The sequence below is a fragment of the Eutrema salsugineum genome, unplaced genomic scaffold (assembly GCF_000478725.1).
Source record: "Eutrema salsugineum unplaced genomic scaffold, Eutsalg1_0 scaffold_10, whole genome shotgun sequence".
In the NCBI taxonomy this organism is placed as follows: Eukaryota; Viridiplantae; Streptophyta; class Magnoliopsida; order Brassicales; family Brassicaceae; genus Eutrema; species Eutrema salsugineum.
In genome coordinates, this window is record NW_006256908.1 from 1,506,987 (window position 1) to 1,516,288 (window position 9,302).

The following is a 9,302-nucleotide window of genomic DNA, read 5'->3' on the forward strand; positions in this document are numbered from 1 at the left end:
GGTCAACGGGTGGAGTTTGAAAGGAAGGGGGGGGACCAGTTCCACAGGAGTCCAAAAACCAGCTGGAAAGAAGACTCCAGCCCATACCTGCTTCCATACTGAGCCAAAACGCAGAGTTTGCCTTCTTCACTCTTTCACTTCTCATTAGTTTCGCACGATTCCAAGTGTTCTGAACTCGTTAGGGTGTTTTCTATCCTGCATAAGCATCTCACTGAGCTTGAATCCTGTGTTCCCAAAGGTATTTGCATTTTAAAGAACTCATCTTTTTCCATTATTGTTTGTGAGCTTTATTGTTTGTAAAATATGGAATCGATTCTTTTAGACCTTTAAAAACCTTGGAAACAATTTGAGAAATTCAATCAGGATAGACAACATATGAAAAACCACTTCTTGCTCTGAAAATCGTTTGTTCTTGAGTTTTTAAAATTCATGAGAAATTGTGCTTTAAATCGGCTTTAGTGGTGAAATGGGTTACTCGGCTGAACTGTCTACTTTTCTTTGCTATTAGTGATTGTATTGACTTATTTATTGATCAATTTGAGCCTGAGAAACCATTGAGCCATCCTGTTTGAGAGGAACCTCTGTTCTTGTTTGTTCTTTTGGCGTTTGAGCTTAGCGACATACTCGGTTCTCATTCCTTCTTTGAGGATTTTTTTTTGCAGATGACTGAGAGAACAGCCACTCAAGTCCAAGGAAAAGATTTTCAGAAGAAAGCTAACAAGGGCAAGGCTGTGGCCTCGGCACAAAATGGAGGTACGAGCAAGAAATCCTCAACAAGCACCAAGGGAGCCGAAGGCGAGCCGGCTGCAAAGCGTGCAAAGAACAGCGAGCTCGCGCTTGCACCTGTACCTGAGCCAAAAAGGAAAGGCAAGCAAGTGGCTTCGGAATCAGATGAGGAGGAAGCTGGAGCCGCGGTTGCAAAAGGGGTTACACATGAGCATGAGGCCGAATGTGATGAAGGAACAAAGCGAGAGCCAAAAGCCGAGCCTGAAGGGGAGCATTTTCCAACCACTGGGGAGTACTTGGACCATTTTAACACAGTAACAGTAGCTCAAGGTCGGTTTCCTGATATGGAGTTGTTGAGAAAGCTTGAGATGCTTGACGATGTTACTTTCATCTTCCAAAATATGGCTTCGCTTCGTTCTTTTAGATGAGTGATGTTGCTTACGAAGGAATAACTCAACAGTTCCTGGCCACTCTGGAGATATTCTTGTACCCAAAAGAGATCCCAAGCGTCTACATGGGAGAGGTTTTGGTCTCATAAAGTTTGAAATGAACGGGGTCAGCTACAAAGTCAGTTTCAAGGAGTTAGACGAGATATTTGGCTTTGTGAGGAATGAAAGCTCTTTGGAGAAATTTGTGTATCTGAACGAGGAGATAGCTGCTCTATGGGAGACCATCGCCTTTTGACCATATGTGGGAGGCAAAAGCAAGACGAGCTGCATCAGAAACCCTGCGATCAGATACGCTAACCGAGTCTTGGCATGCATGTTCTTCTCGACCTACAACCCCGGAGTCATTCACTTGAACGAGCTTGAGATGCTAGGTCTTGGTCTGAAGCCACTCATCTCTCACACTAAGAACAAGAAGGAGTTTGAACGGCCGATACATGTACCTTGTCTAGGTGCATTCTTTGCGATTCAAATGCTCACTTACCGTCACAATGTGTGGTGTGATCAAAAGAAGAAGGGCATCAGGAGGCTCCAGAACGGTTGGGTGGTGACAAAGATCCTAAGAGCCAAAGGGTTTGTATTCCCTGATACCAAAACCAAGCCGAGCTTCATTGATGAACAGTACTTAAGCAAGAGTGGTTTCTTCGGAGGCAAGGCAGGAAACAAGTGGGTTTATAACTTCACATCGCTACACAGGGATGGCACACAAGTTCTTTTGCCTAACAGAGCCCTCACCATGTTACAAGAACGACGCAATGTCTCCTTCTACGTGCTTAAAGATCAGCTCTACAACCCCCTCATTGATCCACCATTGCGCAAATGCATGAAAGAAGAACAGGCCGAGTCTAATAGGCCTCCGAACGCACGAGGAGCCGATGGATGTGAGAACGAGGAGCCAAGAGTCTCTGAAAGAAGAATGGGAGCCGGCCGATACCACTTCGATCCCTATGTGTGGGGAGAACCCGAGAGTTAACGGTCTCCAAAAATGGTGCAAGTGGCAAGATAAGACAATTCACAAGCTGGTGGATTGTGTGAGGCAGCTAAAGAAAAATGTCAAGCAGCTCACCGCACCTTCATTACCTGATAAGAACTTGGCAACCTCAACAGCACCGGTCACACAAGAAGAAGTCGGTGAAAGCTCAAATGCAAGGAATCCCGAGTTCCCACCAGGTAAAGAGGACTGGATCGATCCGGCCACGGCGTTTCAGCCTGAATCCTCGGAAAGCAGCCCACCACAAGAGCCCACACCGTCCTGTTCAACGTCAAATCCCTCATACTATGTGGGATTATACCTCAGCGACTGAGGTAAAGACTTCAAAACCCTTGTAAATATGCATTATGTCTCTATCATCTTGCATTAGTCTCGTTTTCTTTTTACTTCTCTCACACGCTTTTATAACACAAGGGATTATGTTATTTAAGTGTGGGGGAGGAGCTTTGTGTTTTCTGATATTGTTTTCTTTGTTCTTATTTGACCTTTTGCATTTTGAGTCTCATGTAGCTTAGTGCATATGAAAAATCAGAACATTTTCACAAAAAAAAATGTTCATTCTAGCTGCATTTCACATTTTAGGATCGAGTCTAGTTGCATCATATATGATTGCATCAATGCATGGGAGTAATGATAGGTTTTTCCTAGAGAGTACATCACCTTGAGAACTTGAACTGAATATGCTTGTCAATCTTTTTCTTTGCTTGCAAAGTCTGAAACGATCTGAATCTGAGAAGTAAGTTTGAATTGAACTCAACTCTAATTAAGTGAGAACCTTGAACTTCACTTTTGGATACCGACCTTTGTTTTTACCGCCCTTTTTTTTCCTTAGCTCAAGTAGCTGAATCCGCATCATGGATCAGTTCCCTCACCTTGAACCCATCCTTCTTTCAAGCCAATGTTTGTGTGTGAATTGAAAGGCCAACTTGGATCAAACTTAGCAGAAAGTGTTAGGTTTAGAGCAACAAGGGCAGGTCTCTTTGAATGCTGTGTTCCAGCATTGAAGGAAAAGACTTGTTGGTGAGTGGAAAAAGTTGAGATGAGTGGAAAAGAGAGAGTGGAAATAGCTAGGGGAATGAAAGAAAAAGAATTTGGTCTTGGAGTTTTTAAGTTAAGGAAGCAAGCTCTCTTGTTGTGAAAAATAAAACCTAGCATCTAAATGAAAAGAGAAGTGAAAAGAAGCCAAAGAGCTCAAACATTTTGAAAAGAAAGAGAAAGAGGCTAGGGATTGCAAAAGAAAAGGAAAAAAGAGCTAATGAAAGTGTGAACTCCGAGACCTGAGCATGAGATAAGAAAATGAGTCCCCTAGTTAGGCGATGACGAGAGTGAAAAGAGAGGTTCTTGAGAGTGTGAGCAAGGGAGGAAGCTTTGAGTTGAGTGTGGGGTGGGATGAGTCTTTGCCCTTGTATGCATAGGTTGCTTTTTACCTTTTGTATTCTGCCGAAGTTTGATCATTCATAGAGATATTCCTTTGCTGCATTGAACCCGCTTGAACACTGATGAGATCATTTTAATCTCATAGCCTCTCCCTAGCCGAGCCAGCTTGTTTAAACACTGCATCATTCGATTCACCTGATAAAAGCTTAATAAATGTGAAAGAGTTGAGAGGGAAGAGAACTTGCTGAGATTCCTTGTTGAGTTGATATATATCTGAGTATGGCTTTGCATTGCATATTTGAGCATGAACTTGAATTCTCATTGTGATCACTTCTCTCTAAAAGGAAATATGAACTCCCGTTGCATCCAACCTCTCTCTCTCATTTGTTCTTTTTGCTTGAGGACAAGCAAAGGACAAGTGTGGGGGAGTTGATATGTCTATATATTTGCGTCATTTAGGGTGCATTTTAGAGTCCAAATCATGTGTTTTCTCATTCATTTTAGGTCTTTAGGCATCAAAATAGGATTTAAGATTTGCATTATGTCCCAAAGAGTTTTGCATGGTTTGAAGTCTTTATCAGGTGCTTTGGAGGATATTTGGAGCTCAAGAGGAAGATCAGGAGTGGAAACAGTGAAGAAGAGGGTCAAAAATGGTGAAAATCGCTTTGAGGAATTTCTCGGGGAAAACTCATACCGGATGGATCAGAATATCGGCTAAAAATGCTTTCGGGCGGTCTTTATGGGCTAAAAATCGTTACCGGGTGAAAATTCCATCTGGTGAAGTTTTATGCCGAGGCGGGAAGTTTTTATCGGCTAAAAAGCTTACCGCGGTATACGTTTCTCAGATATTTTCCTTACCGCGGGAAGCATTTCTCGGCTAAAACCCATTTTCACATGCGCACATCAAAAATTGCAAATCCGGGGAATCTTCTAGTCCGATACAGTTAACGGGGTCTACTTCAAAGTTGGAGGTAATCAAGCCACGATCCCAGAACAGTTGGAATCACAGAATTCGGAGCAGTGAGTAAAGAGATATCACCACCGGGAGACACACCTGTCTCGCATGCATTCGAAGCAGTGAGTAGAGAGAAATCGCCACCGGGAGACACACCCGTCACACGCTAAGTGCTTCTTCGAGCCTCGGCATAATTACCTCGACATTGTTTAGGCCGAGGCTCGACCCTGAACCTCTTTGGACTAGACCTCGTGCTTACTCCTTGGTGTATCAAGATCGAGGCATGCATGTTGGACAAGCAAAGCTGAAAACGGCTAAGTGTTGGACGTGAACCTGGGTTTCAAGACCCCGGTATTACATGTCGGACTTCATCTCCCTGAATCCCTCGACTACCAAGCCCCTTGGCACTGCATGCCGAGGTCCCTTCTTAGAAACCTAGATTAAAGAACAAGTTGACTCGGAGAATGCACGTGAAGATGGATTGAAGACTAGGGTTCATGCATGTTCTTGATGTGTTCTTCATGAGATCTTCATCTTGATCTTTGCTCACGTGCACCCCTCGGCATCAAGACCTCGGCTTCACTCTCTCACACACCGAGGTGCTCACCCGACGACCCAAGAAGAACGTTCAGTACTCGGTTTGTTCCGGGCTGACCAGCAACACTTATCCCTCACTATAAATAGATTTTAGGACCAAAAACCTAATAACCTAATAATCTGATATCTCCTTTTCACGTGAAGATCTTGTTCTCTTTCATTTCTTTTATTCACCAGCATCAAAGCTTCTAATCATGACCAGCTACACGTCTTGCAAAAGATTTAGTGAGCTCGTTATGATTAGTGAGTAGTCAATTTAAGAGGTTTTAGATAGGTAGATTAGGGTGTTTCCATGATAGATTAGCGAGTTTAGGGGTCTAGTTTGCATGTTTCATTCCCTAGCCGATCAGATCTCTAAGCTGGATCCCAGCACATCACTTGCGATCCAGATCTAAGATGTTCCTCGCATCAAAAGTGTTTGAGGAAATGTCTGAACCAATCAGTTAGGGGTTTGAGAGTCTTTCATCGCGAGAGTGATAGTTTGTTCTTCTTTAGGACTTAGGAGATGCATTAGGTCCCAATGAGTCTTTGCATGTTTTGAGTGTTTATCAGGTGCATTTGGAGCTATTTGGAGTTGAAGAGGTGAATCCATGAAGAGAAATGGTGATCAAAGCTTGAAAGGAGGTTCTCGGCCATTCTCGCGCACCAGGAAGGTTTTTCTCGGCCAAAACGCGTACCGTGGGTGGATTTTATCGGCCATTCTCACGTACCGCGAGTGGATTGTATCGGCAAAAATCTCCGGGTGCAGAGATGTTTCCGAAATCGCCTGTCCGGGGAACCTTCCGGTCCGATTCAGCTGTCAGTGCTTCATCGAAGTTGGAGAGGATTGGATCACGGTTCCATAGCATGTGAACTTATGGAATTCGGACGCGTGAGCAGAAAGTTAAGCTCGTCGGAAGGAACCCCTGTCTCGCTGCTGTTCTGGACCAAGCCGATGAGCTCTGCAGAATGCGAAGGACGGTGCACTTCCAGGCCGATTCAGTTTCCGGGGCCTTCATGAGAATCCGAGACATTTGCGTCCTCTTTCCAGAACGTCCAAGATCATTCAATACGGAGCTATGAGCAGGAAGATACGGTCTCCGGAATGGACACATGTCTAGACGCCTCTCTCTGATCGTGTAAATGCACTGCAAAGATGAGCCCTCCAGGAAGCCTTCCACTTCCCAAGCACCGAAGCCTCCTTCATTAAATTTGGAGATATATGAGTCCTCTGTCCTCTGCAGCCGGAATCACTCAATTCGGACAAGTATCTTAGAAGTTACACTCTCCAGAATGCGAAGTGGTCCAAGCTGCTCTGAATGCTGCGAGAAAGCCTTGCGACTTGGTTAACTCGCAGGCCTGAAGACGAATGCCTGGAAATTGATGCTGCGAGTTGAGAAGTGCGGGTAAGCTATCAATGGGTGAGGTCTGAGGCTCTTGAGCAAGAAAATTGCTAAGTCCACAATCGTGCGACTTAGGCATGCGAGTTGGCCGCGCCTGGAACCAAGCCGCACGATCACTCGCAATCTACTCCGACTTGAGCCTGCGACCTGAGTGTAATGGAGACCAACCCGCATGGTTTGTACATTCCCCAGAAACCGCCTTGGTCCTGCGAGTTGAAGAAGAAGAAGATTAAGCCGCAGCAAGACTCGCAAAACACTCCTACTTGGGCGTGCGGCTAAGACAAAGCGATTTAAGTCTCACAAGACAAGTTCTTCATCTACTGCGACTTGGGCATGCTACCTGGGAGACACTGGACCAACCCGCAGGATTCCCACTTTATCCATTAAAGCCGGGTCAGGACCCGGTTTGTTACGGGCTGACCCGGTTCGTTTTTAGAGAGATATAAATACTTTTTAGGGTTTTTTTCTAAAGGAACTAAGCTTTATTCCTTTTGTCTCTTGCCTCTTTTGTGAAAAAGACTCCACTAAGAAGAGAAACATCGATTATTGAGTGTTTAATCAAGAGAGTTTAAGAAATCTTTGTGTTTAAAGCTGTTTTCTTCTGAATCTATCATCTATCTCTTCATCTATACACTTCTAATCATGATTAACAACACATCTTGCAAAGGATCTAGTGTGTTGATCATGATTAGTGAGTAATCTGCATATTAAGGTCTTAGATATGTAGATTAGGGTGCTTAAGTGGTAGATTAGTGAGCTTAGGGGTTAGATCATGCATATTCCATTCTCTACAACTTGTTCTCTATGCTAGATCCATACAAATCATATCTGGTCTAGATTCTGGGCATTTCATGCACCAAAAGTGTTTGATGAAATGCCTGAACCAAGGTTGTTAGAAGTTTAAGTGTTATTCATCATGGGAATGATTGTCTATATGCTTAAATGACAGATTAAACTGATTCTTAATGCTTGTTAACTCATGTTTCACTGATGATGATTGGGTTAGAAACTGTTTTAGCATAGGAGTTAATACCTTCATGAGAGGATTAACTTAATTAAAGATGTTTATGTTGAATGGTTTGCTTGATCATATGATTCATTAGCTCATTAGTTTATCACTGAAGGCACCCTAATCCATTATCATGTCTAAGACCTTTCTCATCATCATTGATACATTCTCATCATTTGTCATTGTTTAGTTCTTGTTTAATCATTTCATTAGTCTTTAATCCTGTTTAAGTTTGTAGTTGTCTCTAGTTAACCAAACCACTCTTGTTTGCTTGAATTAAGAATCTGATCACATAGTTTAGTGTCTAACACCACATATGGATTGATAAACCCCTTGTACTGCAAGACAGGGGATTGATAACCTCTACAAAGAGCCTTGAAAACTCTTAGTTATCAATTGGCGCCGTTGCCAAATTGTGGATTGTTTAGCATTAAACTCTGATCTGTTCTTGAGATCAAGTGCTTACTTTCTTGTTTTTACTGATTACTTTCAAGTTCTGTTTGTGATTTCAGGTGTATGAACACCAGGTCTAGATCAAGAAGCTGTGGTCCACCTTTCCCTCTCAACGACAACATCAATCTTTTGGTACCAAGGAGGAGAAGGGACAGACGTGGAAGACAGATTGATCAGGCTGATATGGAAGACCAAAGAGAGCATGTGGTGGATATAGAACAACCGGTTCAGGAGCAACAGGCTCAGGGTAATGGAGCTGGTAATGGAGTTGGTCAAGGATTAAATCAGGGTAATGTTCATCAGGAACAGGTGCATCACCAACAAGCTTATGTCCACCAGGGACAAGCTCAAGCTCATCAACAGAGGCATCAGGCCAATGTACAGCAAAGACAATAGGTGCACCACCAACATCAGCCCTTCCAACACCAGCAAAGAAGATATGAGCAACCACAAGTCTATGTTGGAGAGAATGACAGGGCCAATGCTCATCAATATGGAGCTGGATTTCAGGCACCACCTGTGCAAAACAACAACTTTAAAGTGAAGGCATCATTGCTGAATATGGTCTAGAACTCAAAGTTCCATGGATTAGCAATGGAAGATCCCTTGGAACACTTGGATCAATTTGATAAGGTGTGTGACCTGACTAAGATTAATGGTGTTTCAGAAGACAACTTCAAGCTAAGACTATTCCCATTCAGTCTTGGTGACAAAGCTCACCAATGGGAAAAGAATCTTCCAAGAGGCTCCATTCAAACCTGGGAGCAATGCAAGCTAGCTCTCCTATCTAAGTTCTTCTCCACCTCAAGAACTGCAAAACTGAGGAACCAAATCTCTAGCTTCACTCAGCACAGCAATGAGAGTTTTGGTGAAGCATATGAGAGATTCAGGAGCTACACAAACCAATGCCCACACCATGGATTTAGTGAGGCTTCCCTTCTCAGCACACTATATAGAGGAGCTCTTCCCAAGATTAGAAACCAGCTGGATACTGCTTCCAATGGCAACTTTCTGGGAAAGGAGATACATGCTGCTTTAGAGCTAGTGGAGAACTTAGCACTGAGCACTGATACTTATGGTGAAGACTATGACAGATCAAATAGGTCTGAAGGTTCAAGCTCAGAACAGAGGCTCACTAGGGAAGTTAAGGAGTTGAGAAGTGAATTGGATAAGCTGAAATTCACCACTCAGAAGCCAATGCATTTTGTTGGAGAGTATGAGGAACCTTCTCAAATCTTTGAGAACATAAGTGAAGAAGGTCTTACCCAGGAGGAGCTAAACTACATTGGGAATCAGAGGTTCCAGAGATATCAGTATGGTAATGTCAATCCAAACCTTTCTTACAGGAACACCAATGTAGCTAACC

The 9,302-nt window shown here is 43.4% G+C and overlaps 1 non-coding gene across 1 annotated transcript; it reads right to left on the reverse strand.

Annotated features, from left to right (window-relative positions):
- Positions 1-8,752: 8,752 nt before the first annotated feature.
- On the reverse strand, positions 8,753-8,859 carry LOC112081684. The gene has a single exon (XR_002896606.1). It is a non-coding gene; the product is annotated as a small nucleolar RNA R71 (small nucleolar RNA).
- Between the last annotated feature and the right edge of the window lie 443 nt (positions 8,860-9,302).